The following is a 17,248-nucleotide window of genomic DNA, read 5'->3' as shown; positions in this document are numbered from 1 at the left end:
TCTCTGTAGCATTGAAGAATGTTCAATGCCCATAGAGATAAAGGGTCATCTATTGGCATCCCAGACAGGGACCTGAAAGCCCTTGTTTGGCACAATAATATTCTGTGTGCGGTTATATGTAACCCAGCATGTTCTGAGCAAAACCATGAGGTTATTATTATTGGTTTATTACTGTCACATGTACCAAGTTACAGTGAAAAACCTTGTTCTGCATGCCATCCATACAGATCATTTCATTACATCAGTGCGTCGAGGTAGTGCAAGGGAAAACAATAACAGAATGCAGAATAAAGTGTTACAGTTACAGAGAAAGTGCAGTGCAGGTAGATAATATGGTGCATTGAGGTAGATTGTGAGGTCAAGAGTCCATCTTATTGTACTAGGGAACCGTTCAATAGCCTTAACAGTGGGATAGAAGCTGTCCTTGAGCCTGGTGGTACGCGCTTTCAGGCTTTTGTATCTTGTGCCCAGTGGGAGGGGGGAGAAGAGAGAATGTCCAGGGTTGTTGGAGTCTTTGATTATGTTGGCTGCTTTACTGAGGTAGCGAGAAGTGTAGACAGAGTCCATGCGGGGGAGGCTAATTTCCGTGATGTACTGAGCTGTGTCCACAACTCTCTGCAGTGTCTTGTGGTCACAGACAGAGCAGTTGCCGTACCAAGCCATGACTCATCCAGATAGGATGCTTTCTATTGTGCATTGATAAAAATTGGTGAGTGTCAAAGGGGACATGCCAAATTTCTATAGCTTCCTGAGGAAGTAGAGGTGCTGGTGAGCTTTCTTGGCCGTGACATCTACATGGTTGGACTGGGACAGGCTGTTGGTGATTTGTTGATGCAAACCAACAATAGCTGAGAAAATCCAGGGTTAGTTTGTCAGGTGGGCACTGTCCCATCAATCTACAGGATCTCCTGACCTGATGGGTACAGGTTTGTGTCAAACATATATGATAATAAAGGGCTGGCAGCTGAGTAACTCAATCGAGTAGCACTCAGCGCATCATAAATTGACAGGGGAGGTTTCAGCATTTCTGCTGTAACAGAGCTGTCAGAGTGAATTACTGCACTTAATCCACTAACAGGCACTTGTTATTCTTTGTGCTGCAAAATCCTTGTGCCTCTTTCAAGCCACCACTCCTTGGTTTTGTGGGTGGCACTGTGCAAAGGGAGGGTTAGAGTGGGTCGCCCTCGCTCACCTCCGAGGCGGGAGGTCGTGGGTTCAAGTCCCGCTCCTGAAACGAGGGTGTGTTGCCTAGGGCACTGCCAGTGGATGCTGAGCTTCCAAAGATCCAGCCCTGCGGGTGAAACGTTAAACTGAGGCCTGGTCTGCCCTCTGATGCTCACGTGGCATCTGACAAAGAACAGGAGAGTTCTCCCTAATGCCCTGGATAATATTTATCTCTGAATCAATGTCACTAATGAACATTGGTTGAGGAATTATGATGTATAGTGCTCTACAGTGCCTTACCCTCTCCAAATCACTTCTACCTGAGCAGAAGACACTTTTCCAGTTCAGGTGATGATGCTCCAAACATTCAGCAGGGGACTTCTGTTCCAGGATTATGGTTGTGCACCCGATGCAATTTCTGTATCTGATGTTCATTGGGTGACACTGCTCCTGGTGCATTACCTGGGAAATTGGTGCATGTTCTGCTGAGCAGCACTCATCTATGGTTCTATGGTTTTATTTGAGAAGCACTAGTAATTCGAGCACACAGATGCTTCACATCCAGTGATAACATCATCCTGCGCTGGGACAACACTCATTAATTATCTTCCTCCTCCACACATCCACCACCCGTGGCTGTGAGAAATGTGGGTGACCACTGCCTTCTGTACTCAGTGACCACTCCCAGGGCAAACGGCTTTGGTCCAATATTTATTGCAATCATTGTAATAAATGGTGCAGCAGTTAGCGTAACACTATTACAGTGCCAGAGACCCGGGTTCAATTCCCACCGCTGTCTGTAAGGAGTTTGTACGTTCTCCCCGTGTCTGCGTGGGTTTCCTCCTGGTGCTCCGGTTTCCTCCCACATTCCAAAGGCATACGGGTTAGGAAGTTGTGGGTGTGCTATGTTGGCGCCGGAAGCGTGGCAACACTTGCGGGCTGCCCCCAGAACACTCTACGCAAAAGATGCGTTTCACTGTGTGTACATGTGACTAATAAAGAAATCTTATCTTAAATTGCCATAGTCTGTTGGGATGCTCCCCCTCTGCCCGGATCGACATTCCTGTCCATTGGCCCTACCGTCAATTAGATGGTGACAGCCTGATGGAGAGGAGCTGGGGGATAAAGTCAGCACTGAAGCTCAGTGCAGCAGTGAGAGCCCTTGGTATTAGTTTATTATTGTCACTTATACTGAGATACAGTGAAAAACTTGTCTTGCATACCGATTGTACAGGTCAATTCATTACACAGTGCAGTTACATTGAGTTAGTACAGAGTGCATTGATGTAGTACAGGTAAAAACCATAACAGTACAGAGTAAAGTGTCACAGCTACAGAGAAAGTGCAGCGCAATAAGGTGCAAAGTCACAACAAGGTAGATCGTGAGGTCAGAGTCCATCTCATCGCATAAGGGAACCGTTCAATAGTCTTATCACAGTGGGGTAGAAGCTGTCCTTAAGTCTGGTGGTACGTGCCCTCAGGCTCCTGTATCTTCTACCCGATGGAAGAGGAGAGAAGAGAGAATGTCCCGGGTGGGTGGGGTCTTCGATTATGCTGGCTGCTTCACCAAGACAGCAAGAGGTAAAGAAGGGGAACGAGAGTCCAAGGAGGGGAGGCTGGTGTCTGTGATGTGCTGGGCTGTGTCCACACCTCTCCGCAGCTTCTTGTGGTCCTGGGCAGAGCAGTTGCCGTACCAAGCCGTGATACATCCCGATAGGATGCTTTCTATGGTGCATCGATAAAAGTTGGTGGGAGTCAAAGGGGACAAACCAAATTTCTTTAGCCTCCTGAGGAAGTAGAGGCGCTGGTGAGCTTTCTTGGCCGTGACATCGACGTGATTTGACCAGGACAGGCTGTTGGTGATGTTCACACCCAGGAACTTGAAACTCTCAACCCTCTCAACCTCAGCACCATTGATGTAGACAGGTGCACGTACACCGCTCCCTTTCCTGAAGTCAATGACCAGCTCTTTTGTTTTGTTGACATTGAGGGAAAGGTTGTTGTCATGACACCATGTCACTAAGCTCTCTATCTCCTTCCTTTACTCTGACTCATCATTATTTGAGATATGGCCTACAACGGTGGTATCATCTGCAAATTTGTAGATTGAGTTAGAGCAGAATCTGGCCACACAGTCGTGAGTGTATAGGGAGTAGAGTAGAGGGTTGAGGATGCAGCCTTGTGGGGCACCAGTGTTGAGAATAATTGTGCCGGAGGTATTGCTGCCTATCCTCACTGATTGCGGTCTGTTGGTCAGAAAGTCAAGGATCCAGTTCCAGAGGGAGGTTTTGAGTCCTAGGTCTCGGAGTTTGGTGACAAGTTTACTTGGGATGATTGTATTAGTGGTGCCAGCTAGTATCCCTGGGAGTATCAGGAGCACTGCACTCTCCAACCCCCACACATTTGATTGGGTGTGAGGTTGCCAAGACAGGCACTTGTTCTGGATCCATGCATCCCCTCTCACCTTAAACCTATGCTCTCTCTATGCCTCTCTCAATTTTATAAACCTATATCAGGTCCCCCCTCAGCCTCTGACGCTCCAGAGAAAACAACCCAAGTTTGTCCAACCTCTCCTTATAGTTCAGACCCTCTAATCCGCTAAGGGTGGTGACGTCAGACCTAGCCACGTGTGAGTATTTCATGGTTCGTCCCCATTCATCCTGGGAAGAAGTAAAGAGCAAAGGATGGCTGGAGGCCATCCAGCCTTTTGTGTTCTGGTAGCTCTCTGAGAGAGTGATTCAATCAGCTCACCAAAGCAGGTTATTGAAAGTAAACCTTAATAACGGAGATAAAATAACCCATGGGAATGATTGGATATGTTTTCAAAAAAGCATAAAAAGAATTCATATGGTTTACAAAGTTCCACTCTTGCTGTGACAAGAAATAAGTTGGGTGACTTTTTTCTTTACAAATTACTGAAGTGAGTATTAGTTTTCAGCAGTTTTGATCATCTTGCTACAACCCATCCTGCAACACAGGCCCGACCTTAAACAGATTTCATATTCAGTTCGAGCGAGAGAAGCTGATGTCTGAAACTAGAATAAATGCTGGAAACACACAGCAAGTCAGGCAGCATCTGTGGAGAGAGACACACAGAGTTGACGTTTCATGTCGAAGACCCTTCGTCAGAAGTGGGAACATAAGAGAACGAGTTGGTTTTGTGTTGCAGGGAGTGTGGGGGAGGGGTGGTTGGAGAAAAGGAAGTATCTGTGATAGGGTGAGGCCACGGTTGCCCAGGTGACGCCAAAGTTTATAGGGTCATACACCAGGGAAACAGGCCCTTCAGCCCAACTGGTCCATGCTGACCAAGACTCCCATCTAAGCTACTCCTATTTGCCCATGTTTGGCCCATGTCCCTCTAAACCTTTCCTATCCATGTACCTGTCCAAGTGCCTTTTAAAAGTTAATGTACCTGCCTCACCCACTTCCTCTGGCAGCTCGTTCCATATACTCACCACCCTCTGTGATATTTTAAAAAAAAAAGTTTCCCCTCAAGTTCTTATTAAATCTCTCCCCTCTCACCTTAAACCTGTGCTCTCTAGTTCTTGACTCCCCAACCCTGGGGAAAAGACTGTGTATTAATGCTAAGTATGCCCCTTGTGATTTTATACACGTTTATAAGATCACCCCTCATTCTCCTGCACTCCAATGAAAGAGGTCCTAACCTCTCCAACCTCTCCCTGTAATTCAGTCCTGAGAGTCCTGGCAACATCCTTACAAATCTTTTATGCATTCTGTCCAGTTTAGTAACATCTTTCCTATGTCTAGTTAATGGATTAATGAGGGCAGTTTGAGAAAAGAGAAGGGGTGGGTAAAGGTTGTGAAATTCAGGTCAGAGCCGTTGCTGAGACTTAAACCTGGGACAATGCTAGAAATGCTCAGCATATCAGGTGGTGTCTGTGGAGCGAGAAGGATTTGAGTCAATAATACAGATGGGTAACCTTACAACAGAACTGGCCAAGAAAATCAAATTATCTGAAATTGTTGAATTCAACATAGAGTTCTGAAAGGCTGTGAGATGCTCAGATAGTTAGTGTTCCTCAAGTATTGGACCTCATTAGAATCATGTAAGAGGCCACAGATAGCAATCTCAGAGTGCGAGTGGGATAGACCATAACTTATTGGAGCAGAATTAGGCCATTCGGCCCATCGAGTCTGCTCCGCCATTCTATCATGGCTGGGTTTTTTTTTCAACCCCATTCTCCCCATAACTCCTAACCCCCTTACCAATCAAGAACCTATCAATCTCTGCCTTATGTGGCAATGAATTCCACAGATTCACCACCCTTGGGCTGAAGAAATTCCTCATCAATGTTTTAAAGGGACATCCCTTTATTCTGAGGCTGTGCCCTCAAATCCTAGACTCTTCTGCTGATGGAAACATCCTCTCCACATCCATTGTATCCAGGTCTTTAAGTATCCAGTATCCACCCCTCCCCCCACCCACCCCCCCCCCCCCCCCCCCCATCCTTCTGAACTCCATTGTACAGAGACCTCAAACGTTAAACCTTTCATTCCTGGGATCATTCCTGTGAACCTTCTCTGGACCCTCTCCAGGGCCAGCACATCTTTCCTTAGATACGGGGGCCAAAATTACTCACAACATTCCAAATGCGGTCTGACCAACGCCTTAGAAAGCCTCAGCAGTACGTCTTTCCTTTTATGTTAGAAAGTGAAAGTGACAGACAACTGGAAGCTCAAAGTTCCCTTGTGGATTGAACACGGATGTTCTGCAAAACTGTTGTCCAATCTGAAACCAAGAGTCTTAAACTTTATATAAGGTAAGAAGGCAGAGTTGGCTTAAATTGATTGGGGAAAATAGATGGCGTTTAGAAAGAGGATGAGCAGTGGTAGACATTTAAGGAGATAATGTGTACCAAAGAAATAATCTCTGGAGAAGTAAAGATTCCATGAGGAGGATAATCCATCCATGGTTAAGGAAAGAAGTTAATCTTCACAATGCTGCAATGATTAGTGGTGGTGCAGAAGATTGGGGAAACTTTTGGAAACCTGCAAAGGTTGATTATAAATAGAATAAAGAGAAAGGACTAAATAATGAGAGCAAACTAGCAAGCAGTACAAAACCAGAGGGTAAGAGCTTTTTCACCTCCAGTGGACCCACGCAGTTACCATGGCTACCAGAGCAGGTCAGAGGTTGGTTATCCTGCAGTGAGTGACTCGCCTCCGAACTCCCCAAGGCCTTTCTATCGTTCACAAGGCATAGGTCACGAGTGTGATGGAACACTCTCCCCTTGTGTGGATGAATGCAGCTCCAACAACTCTCAAGAAGTTTGGCACCATCCATGGACAAGGTAGCCATTTGATTGGTATCCCATCCAACACCCAAACACTCCCTCCCTCCTTCATTGGTGCACAGTGGCTGCAATGTGCACCGTCTACAAAATACATTGCAGTTACTTGACTAGACTCCTTCAACAGCACCTCCCAAACCCATGTCCTCTACCTCAAGAAGGACAAGGGCAGCAAGTGTGGGGAGCACCACCACCTGCAGGTTCCCCTCCAGGTCCTATGCCGTCCTGACTTGGAAATATATTGTCGTTCCTTCATCATCACTGGGTCCAAATCCTGGAACTTCCTCCCCAATAGCTCATTCCAGGGATGAGAGGGTTGTCCTCTCACTGGTGGCTAAAGAAATTAAATCTGTATTCCTTGGAGTTTAGAAGAATGAGGGTTCATCTTATTGGAACATATAATATCCTAAGTGGCAGATGTTTCCACTGGAGGGAAAGCTTGAACAATGGAACATTGTCGTACGGTTAGGGGTTGGTCAATTAAACCTGAGCTGTGTGCGATCGACATCCTGCCGAGAGTGGTGAATCTCTGGAATTCTCTATTTCCAGAGGAGACCGGATCCCTGGAGGAGTTCAAAGTGGAGGGAGATAAATGTTTGAAAGCTCGGCGGATTGAGGGTGTGGGGAACTTGCACAGAAGAGGAGCTGAGGCCTGGAGACGAGCAGCCATGATCGTATTGAATGGCGGGGCAGGCTTGAGGGGCCAAGTGGCCTACTCCTGCTCCTATTATGTCCTTGGGCACAGGGTGCCTTTGGGGTATCAGCAGGGACACGGGGTAAGGAATTGCTAGCTAACAGAAGCCAGAGATTCGGGATAAACGAGTCATTTTCATGTTGGCAAGTGGTAACGAAAGGGGTGCCTCAGGAATCAGTGCCGGGGCATCTGTTTATAATCTCTAGTGATGACTTGGATGAAGTGACTAAATCTACAGGCGTCAATTTTATCGATGAGACGAAGATAGAAAGGAAAGCAAGTTATGAGGAGGAGAGTCGGCAAAGGGATGTCAGTAGGCTGAGTGGGAGGGCAATAGTTTGTCTGATGGAGTATCATTACTAACCTTTCCCCTGGCTAAGGGAAATGGGTCCTCGTTGTTCACCCTGTAAAGGTCCCTCAACATGTTATGTTGCTAAATTAAATCTCCCCGTAGTTGCTGTTCAACAGAAAACCATCCCAGCCCATCTAACCTTTCCTCAGCTGCAACTCTCAGCCCTCCAACTTCCTTGCAAATCTCCTCTGCACCCTCCCCAGTGTAAGCAAATCCTTCCTGTAATGTGAGCAGAGCTTCATGCTTTGTCCCAACTTGTGTCACACAGTTGTACAGCACAGAAACAGGCCCTTCGGCCCACCGTGTCAATGCAGACCTTTTTGTCCATCTACGCTGATCCCATTTGTCTGCATTAGGTCCATATCCTTCTATGCCTTGCTTACTCAAGTGCCTGTCTCAATGTCTCTTCAGTGATTGTATCTGATTCTACTACCTTCTCTGACAGCCTGCTCCAGCTATCACCCACTCTCTGTGTCAAAAAAAAGCCTACTCCCCTTTAAATTTCCTTCCTCTCACCTTAAACCTCTGCCCTCTTGTTCTTGATCCCCCTGCCATAAGAGAAGGACTCTGATTCTTTACCCTGTCTATGCCTCTTGTAATCTCTAACAGGTCACCCCTCAGCCTCTTCCGCTCCAGGGAAAACAAGCCCAGCCTGTCCAATCTCTCCCCATAAATAAAGCCCTCCAATCCAGGCAACACCATGGTGAAGGTCCTCTGAAACCTCTCCACCACAGTCATGTCCTTCTGTAGTGTGGCAACCAGAACACCACATAAAACTCCAAGTGTGGCCTAACCAGTGTTTTGTAAATTTGCAAATTAATGTTCCAACTCTTGTATGCCCTGACCTATGAAGGCAAGGATCTGTACAGTCCCAGCATAAACCTCCCTGCTCCTGTATTCTGGACCTTGGCTAATCAAGGAATGTATCCCAAATGGTTTCATAACTACCGGTCCTACTACCTTGTGCTCGAGTCTCTGGATCAGAAGTAGAACCAACAAACCTCTGAGGCAAGTGAGCTGTGCACAGCAGACTGTAGGTGTGAGAGGTTGAATAGGCTGGGTAGTGAAAGTGAAATGAAAATAACAACAGGTATAATGGGGAGCAAATCTCATCGGATAATCAGTAGAGGCAGCTTCCAAGCCATCTCTGCTGTGTACCTGACTGGTTTTGCTTTGCAGCTGATATTTAAAGCAGTGAAGTGTGAACTAATGCAGGAAGGAAGATTGGGAGTCAGGGGGAGGAAGGCTAATGTAACTGTTTAAAGGGGATGGAGACGGACTGGGGATTAGCAGGCACCTACGTCATTGAAGGTAGCAGGGCCAGCTGAAAAAGCTGTGCGAGGCAGAGGGAATCCTGAGCTGTATAAATAGAGACACAGAGCAGGGAAACCTTCATAAACCAGCTGGAGCACCGTGTCCAGGGGCACCAGACAACAGGAGAGGGATGGTGCACGGTCCCAGGAGTGAGGGACTCAATCCACATGAGATGCAGAGGAGGAGGAGGGAATTTGAGGGGTGAACTGATAGAGGTGTATAAGATCATGAGGGGCATAGACAGGGTGAAAGCTCACAGTCTTTTTCCCAGGGAGGGGGAGCTAAACACAAGATCAGAGGCGAGAGATTTAAAAGGGACATCAGGGGCAACTTCTTCAAGCAAAGGGTGGTGTGTATTTGGAATGAGCTGCCAGAAATAGTGGTTTCACTTAAAAGCCATCTAGATAAGTACGTGGATAGGAGAGGTTTACAGAGCTACAGGCCAAACGTGGACATATGGGATGAGCTCGCTGGGCAACGCGGTAGGCATGGACCAGTTGGGCCGAAGGGCCATTCCGTATGACTCTAAGTGGAGATTTAATGGAGGTGTTCGCAATCACGGGGACTTCTGGCGGAGGAGATGGGGAGAACATGTTTCCTTCGGGAACTACGGAATGCATAGTTAGGATAAATGCATGAAGGAGGCAGGAGAAAAATGAGAAGACTTTTTTTAAACACAGCGAGCTGTTGTGATCTGGAACACACTGCCTGAAAGGGCAGGGGGAGCAGATTTAACAGGAACTTTCAAAATGGAATTACATGACTTATTGCAAAGGAAACGTAATGTCAGGACCGGTGGGATTAATTAGGGGGGAGGGGGATGAATTGGACAGGAATGAGATGCCAATAATCTCCCGAGCTGCAACTTGCTTCAGCTCAGTGGGTCAGGAATTCATGCGCGCTGTACTCTCAAATGCACATAACTTGCACAGCAGTGATTTCACACAAAATCGTGGAAAATGCCGTCCGTCTGTAGGACTCTCCATCTGCAAAGTTCCACACTGCCCTCCTGTGAGGTGGCACATGTAGTGCTACCTCAGAACTCTGGGGACCCAGGTTCGATCCTGACCTCCACTGCTGGGATCGTGTGGGTTTCCCCCGGATGCTCCGGTTTCCTCCCACATCCCAAAGATTAATTAACTGCTGTAAAATGCCCCAAGGTGTTGGTTAATGACAGAGAGATACAACGGGGAGTTAATGGGCATGTGTAAAAGAGGAGAAGTTGCAGGGGTACGGGGAAGTAAGGGGAGGGGGAATGGGACTGCTGGGAGCCAGCATGGACCCGATGGGCTGATTGGCATCCTATTATTTGCTATAAGTGCATCAAGATAGAGAAAACAACCATGGGCTTTTGTGTCCCAGATTCCAACTGTCCTCACCAATGTATGGCCTGGCTAAGATGTGAATGTTACAGAATATTTTTTTGAAAAACTGGCACACGACACATTCTGAACAATATCCAGGTATGAGTGGCAACAGACATTCTCAGCACGCAGTCTGAACTATTGTCTCCTGATGCAGTTTGGTGCCAAATTTTATTTGACAAAGTTCCTGCAAGGTGTATTGGTTTGCTTTATAATTGGTAATTGGTTTATTACTGTCACATGTACTGAGGTACAGTGAAAAACTTTGTTTTGCATGCCATCTATACAGATAATTTCATTGCATCAGTGCATCGAGGTAGTACAAGGGAAAACAATAACAGAATGCAGAATAAAGTGTCAGTTACAGAGAAAGTGCAGTGCAGGTAGATAATAAGGTGCAAGGCCATAATGAGATAGATTGTGAGGTCAAGTGTCCATCGTGTCATACTAGGATTCAATCGTCTTATAACAGTGGGATAGAAGCTGTCCTTGAGTCTGGTGGTACGTGCTTTCAGGCTTTTGTATCATCTACCCGATGGGAGGGGGGAGAAGAGAGAATGTCCGGGGTGGGTGGGGTCTTTGATTATATTTGCTGCTTTTTTGCCTGAAGACCCACACTCAACGACTCAGGAACAGCTTCTTCCCCTCCACCATCAGATTTCTGAACAGTCCATGAACACTACCTCGTTATTCCTTTTTTTTTTGCACTATTCATTTACTTTTGTGATTTATAGTAATTTATGTCTTTGCACTGTACTGCTGCCACAAAACAACACATTTCATGTCATCTAAGTCAGTAATGATAAGTCTGATTCTGAAGCCTGCTCCATCATTCATTAAGATCAGGGTTTCCTGATGCAGGGTTTCGACCCGAAACGTCAACAATTCCTCTCTCCCCACAGACGCTGCTCGACCCGCTGAGCTCCTCCAGCAGATTTTGTGTTGCTCCAGATTCCAGCATCTGCAGTCTCTTTTGTGCCTTCATTAAGATCATGGCTGATCCAGCCTTGGATCAACATCACTTTCCCACTCTTGATTCCCTCACAGATGAAACGTGTGTCAATCTCCATCTGAATATATTCACCGTCTCTGCTTTCAAAGTACAGGATTCAGATTCGCAATCTGCCAGGAGAAGGGATTACTCCTCACCCCTGTCTAAAATGGAGGTGACCCCTTGTACTGAGACCGCACCCTCTAGTTCCAGATACCCCAGCTCGGTGAAACATCCTCTCAGCATCCACTGTGTCAATCCCCCTCAGAAACCTGTGGGTTTCATTAAGATCACTAAACGATAAATGTTTATCTGCCCAACCCCTCTTCATACATCAACTCTTCATCTCGGGTATCAGCCTAGTGAACCTTTGCACTGTCCTCAATGCAAGCACATCCTTCCTGAAATATCGAGACCAAAATAATACACAGTACTCGAGTGTGGTCTCATCGGTACCCAGTAAAGTTGCCTTCCTGATTACTCCATGTATGTGCATGCTAACCTTTTGGCTAAAAGTGGTCATTTGATTGCCAATTAATAATCCTCCAGTCAAGACACGGACAAGTCTGTTGACTTTCCAGTTGGTTAGCATTGGTTCCAATTGGTTACATTTTGGGAGCAGCAGTTCAGAGCACAGGACCTATGATTCAGAGACTAGATCAAATCCCACCACGGCACCCGAGTAAATAAAATTCAATTGATTAATTAAATTATGGAAGAAAAAAGATAGCGTTAGTAATCGTAACCCTGAAAACTGCTAGATTGTGGGGAGAATAAGGTGCTTAATGATGGATCAAAGGCCTGCTTCTGAGATATATGGCATGATAACTATTTTGGAGTTTAATCTGAGCAAGTGTGAGATTTCCAATGTAAGAGGAAAGTATACAGTTAAAGGCAGGAGCTTAACAGCATTGATGTACAGAAGTATCATGGGGTCCAAGTCCATCGCTCACTGAAAGTGGCCACAAAAGTAGATAGGGTGCTAATGAGGGCATAGGGCATGCTTGCCTTCATTGGTCGGGACATTTGAGTTTTAGAGTTGGGAACTTTCGTTGCATTGGTACAAAACTTTGTTTAGGCCACACTTGGAGTATTGAGCGTAATTCTGGTTGCCTCGTTATAGGAAGGATGTGGAGGCTTTGGAGAGGGTGCAGAAGAGGTTCACCACGACGCTGCCTGGATTAGAGGGCATGTGCTATAAGGAGAGGCCGGACAAACTTGGATTGTCTTCTATGGAGTGTCGGAGGCTGAGGGGAGACCTGACACAAGTTTATAAAATCATGAGAGGCACCGAGAGGGTGGAGAGTCAGAATCTTTTTCCCAGGATAGAAATGTCAAGTACGAGAGGGCGTGCACTTAAGGTGAGGGGGGAGTGTTCAGAGAGATGTGCCGGGCAAGATTTATATTCAGAGAGTGGTGGGTGTCTGGAACGGGCTGCTGGGGGCAGTGGTGAAAGCAGATACAATAGTGGAGGCTTTGGAGAGGGTGCAGAAGAGGTTCACCACGACGCTGCCTGGATTAGAGGGCATGTGCTATAAGGAGAGGCCGGACAAACTTGTCTTCTATGGAGTGTCGGAGGCTGAGGGGAGACCTGACAGAAGTTTATAAAATCATGAGAGGCACAGAGAGGGTGGAGAGTCAGAATCTTTTTCCCAGGATAGAAATGTCAAGTACGAGAAGGCGTGCACTTAAGGTGAGGGGGGAGTGTTCAGAGAGTGGTGGGTGTCTGGAACGGGCTGCTGGGGGCAGTGGTGAAAGCAGATACAATAGTGGTGTTTAAGAGGCTGTTAGATAGACACATGAATCTGCAGGGAATGGAGGGAGATGGACCGTGTGCAGGCAGAAGAGATTTAGTTTACTTTAGCATCGTATTCAGTGTAGACATTGTGGGCTGAAGGGCCTGTTCCTGTGCTGTACTGCTCTATGTTCCATGACTCTATGGTTGCTTCACTAATGCCCCTTCAGGGGGGAGTATTGCTGTCCTTGCCCAGCCTGGGCCGATAGGTGACTCCAGACCCAGAGCAGTCTGACTGATTCACGCTAGGTTCCAGTGGCAACTAGGGGACCAGACATACTGGCCTTGCCATTGGTACGGACGTCCTGGGAATGAACTTAGAAAAAAAGTTGAAGGTTGGTTGCCGGGGATGGATGAGTTGGACGCCCATTGGAGGAGTATGGGAATGAGGTAGTTGGAGTTCCACCCATGCAGAGGCAGCAGTCCCTCGTGCTGACCCAAGCGAATGGCCAGCAGTGATGTCAATTATACACATGGCTCCACAGTCCAGAGTCTGGAGCACTATTGAGGCTCTTCAGACACCTGAACTGTTATTAATGAGGATACCAGCCAGGGTGGGTGGGACGAGTGATGTTTGAGTTAGGCCACTTAGATCCATCTATTCCAGACCCAGGGGTTATTATCAGCCATGATCATTCAATGATGGGGCAGACTTGAGGGGCTGAATGGCCTCCTCCTATTTTCTTGTGTTCCTGTGCTCTTGGCTTTGTCGGTAGCTGAAAGTCTCTACCAATCCCAGTGTCCAGTGGCCTTTGGAATGAGGTGCAGATTTTAATTTTGTCTCAGTTGCCCTACTAATGGTAATTATCATCTCATTTGGTTCCTGGGCACTGACCACTGTCTCACTGAATGATCAGCGACGGAGCAACTCAATCCGCTTTATCACCAGTGCAATATTTTCCTTTCAAGTGCAACAAACAGAACTTTCCCTGTTGAATAAATACGTCGTTAATAGGAAATTAAACAGAACCACTACTCAGTGCCTCTAATTGCCTCTCCTACATCACATCATCGACTACACTTCAAAGTGTACCTTGCTGACTGTGAAGTGTCTTGAGGCACAAAATAAGTTCAGCATCTCACTTCTCAGCACTCTCCCTGATCCAAACCGCCAGTTTCATATAATCCCTTTAAAGTCTCATGTTATTGGTAACTGGTTTATTATTGTCAAATATACCGAGGTACAGTGAAAAACTTTGTTTTACATGCTGTCTACACAGGTCATTTCAAAACATCAGTACATTGAAGTAGTACAAAAGGGAAAAGCAATAACAGAATGCAGAATAAAGTGCTACAGTTCCAGAGAGAGTGCAGTGCAGGCAGACAATAAGGTGCAAGGGCTACAACGAGGTAGATTGAGATTCACCTTTAGCGTATAAGACATCCATTCAAGAGTCTTATAACAGCGGGATAGAAGCTGTCCTTGAGCCTGGTGGTACGTGTTCTCAAGCTTTTGTATCTTCTGCCCGATGGGAGAGGGGAGAAGAGAGAATGTCCGGGGTGGGTGGGGTCTTTGATTCTGTTTGGTGCTTTCCCGAGGCAGCGGGAAGTGTAGATGGAGTGATGGTTCTCAGTTGGACTGATTGTTGTGTTGGTTAGTTATTCCAATCTTCACCAAGCCCGATATTTGCATCAGTAATGCAGTGGCAGGAATGGACATTGATGCTGGGACCTGGGCTACAGGTGGAATGCATTCAGGCACATCTGATATCTATCCAAAAGAAATGGAAGTTTATTTAGAAGGCAGTACTCTTACTGTTTCGCTGCTGAGCCTCTAAGCTGTTACTGCGGACTGAAAGTTTGCGAAGCTGTTACTGGACATCCCTAGGTTACGACAGGTTCTGTTCCCGAGAACTGTCCGTAACCCAGCGATGAACAACCGTGTGTGGAAGAGGATCCCAGGAACAGCGGTGACGGGGGAGCGAGCAGGCGGGGAAGAGCGGCCGCCAGCCCGCCTCACTGACTCCGTGAGTCTGCTCAGCGCTCCCGGCTCGGCTCGGCTCCACCCAGCCCCCCATCGTCGTGGCTTGGGGAGTGGGGAGAGACGGCACGTGGAAATGTCCCGTCCCCAACCGGCAGAAGATGTCTGCAGCCCCGCAGCAGTCGGAAAATCCGTCCCCATCCATCCCGCCGGTCTCCCAAACGCTCATTCCTATGTCCGTAAGCTGGGTGTCCGTACCCTGGAGAGGCCCTTTATGCAGAAACACTGTGTGACTCTGTTTTCCAATGGGGTTCCAACGGGAACATGCACATGGTTCCATGCTTAAAGATGCAATACCAGAGGGGTTTTGACACACAGCAAAATGAAGGTCTTGCATTTTGACAGAGTCTTTCCCAGCCTAACAGTGGGGGACTTCTGACCTGTGTACCACTGTGACTTTGGAAGGGGATTGACTGGGTGGCGGTACTGATCAGAATTGTTTGAGACAATTCTTCCCAAAAAAGGTATGTACCCCTTGGCTGCTGAGTGACCTGCTGCAGGATTCAGTTGGTCATTGAGTGGACGAAACACCAGCAGTGGCCCTTCTGGCTCCCACCCTCCTGACCAACCCTCCCCGAGCTGAAACATTGACACTCTTTCTCTTCCCACAGATGCTGCCCGACCTGCTGAGAGTTTTCAGCATTTTCTGTTTTACTTTCAGATTTCCATTTTGCACTGACCGACTTTCTGTTCCACGAGAGGCAGGCACGGTAGTGTCGCGGTTAGTGCGACGCTATTACAGCGCCAGCGATCGGGGTTCAATTCCGGCCGCTGTCTGTAAGGGGTTTGTACATTCTCCCCGTGTCTGCGTGGGTTTCCTCCCACATTCGAAAGACATACGGGTTAGTAGGTTAACATGGGTGTAATTGGGCGGCGTGGACTCATTGGGTCGGAAGGGCCTGTTACCGTCCCATATAAATAAATAGTTTTTTTTGAATGTTACCTAGAGTGGGTTTAATGAAATCTGACTGCTCTTGGTTTCTTTTATGTTAATTCACCAAGGCCCCAGCCCCTCCACGTCTCTGTAACCCCCTCCGGCCCCTACACCCCTCCCTGTCTGTAACCCCCTCCGGCCCCCGCACCTTCCCTGTCTCTGTCATCCACCCCCCCCCACCCCCCCCCCCCCCCCGGCCTTACTCTCGAATGGGTTTAGAACTCGTGAGCTGTGACTCAGAGACCAGAGTGTCACACCCCTAGTGTCAGCCGACCAGGGAGAGTGGCTGTTGACCATGTGGGGTTTAGCTGCGCTGTTTGCCCACTGTGTGAATGTTTTGCTGCTCCAGATTTTCCTGAGGATCTCACCAGCTGCATGGTTGCCCCCTTGGCCCTTGTTCCTGGGAACTATGCCGTGCGCAGGAGCTGAGCTGGCACTTGGACCTTGCTAAGGTTTGCAGAACACGAGTTCCATAGTCAGCCTCTTGAGCTCTCTGTCTTATAGTTACTCTCTTCTTTTAACCATTACACTTCCAGGCCAAAGCACTTCAATCCCAGGCTTCTGCCTGCCTCTGGCTGATGCTTCACAATTTCATCACCAAATGTCGTGGCTTGTTGGGCAGGGTTCATCTATGAGTCTGGAGGTTGTGGGTTCAAGCCCCAGTCTAGACTCAGAAACACAAAGCTGTCGGTCGATGCTTTTCCGACTTATTGTTGAGACGTCAGAATGAGATATGTTTCTGCTCTCTCAAGTGGAAGCCAATGCCATTTTGTAGAGCGGGGAGGTTCTCTATTGCAACTTGATCGGTGTTTCTCTTACCAGGAACTCCTTGAGGATCGCGCATAACTTGCTTCCACTTTGGTTCTGTGGGGTGTGAGGTGACTGATGAGACAGTTGTGGGACCTGCAGACTCTTCCAGGAGGTGGTGACGGGGCGGGCGAGAGTTAGTTTGTGAGCTGGTGTGTTCCCATTACTCAGGGCCTCTGCGTATTCCTGTTGCAAGCACTTGAGATTCCAAGTCCCCCTCCTCCGCTTTGAGCAATCGTAGGCCAGAGATTTCCCAGAGTCGGTGGGAACGTTGCATTTCTACAAGGAGGCTTTGATCATGTCCTCTAGTGTGCTGGTCCAGCGTTAGAGTGAGACCGAGGGTCATGAGATGTTTACATATCCAATTCCCCCTCAATAAACCAATTAGATGTTCTGGTTATTTAATCGTATTCCATTTTATGGGAGCTTGCTGTGCACCAATCAGCTGCTATATTTTCTACATCACCGGAGTAACTATCCTAAGGCATTCTATACATCAAGAGCAAGAGGATAACTAGAGTGCGACCACTCAAGGTTAAA

At 47.5% G+C, this 17,248-nt stretch overlaps 1 protein-coding gene across 1 annotated transcript in view; it reads left to right on the top strand.

Moving 5' to 3' along the window:
• The window catches only part of galnt9 (polypeptide N-acetylgalactosaminyltransferase 9), a 172,542-nt gene that overhangs the window by 16,945 nt on the left and 138,349 nt on the right, over positions 1-17,248 (top strand). The window lies entirely within an intron of this gene.

Source organism: Pristis pectinata, chromosome 17, assembly GCF_009764475.1.
Source record: "Pristis pectinata isolate sPriPec2 chromosome 17, sPriPec2.1.pri, whole genome shotgun sequence".
NCBI classification, from domain to species: Eukaryota; Metazoa; Chordata; class Chondrichthyes; order Rhinopristiformes; family Pristidae; genus Pristis; species Pristis pectinata.
The sequence above is the reverse complement of the archived record's forward strand: the minus strand, read 5'-3'. Positions and strand labels throughout refer to the sequence as shown.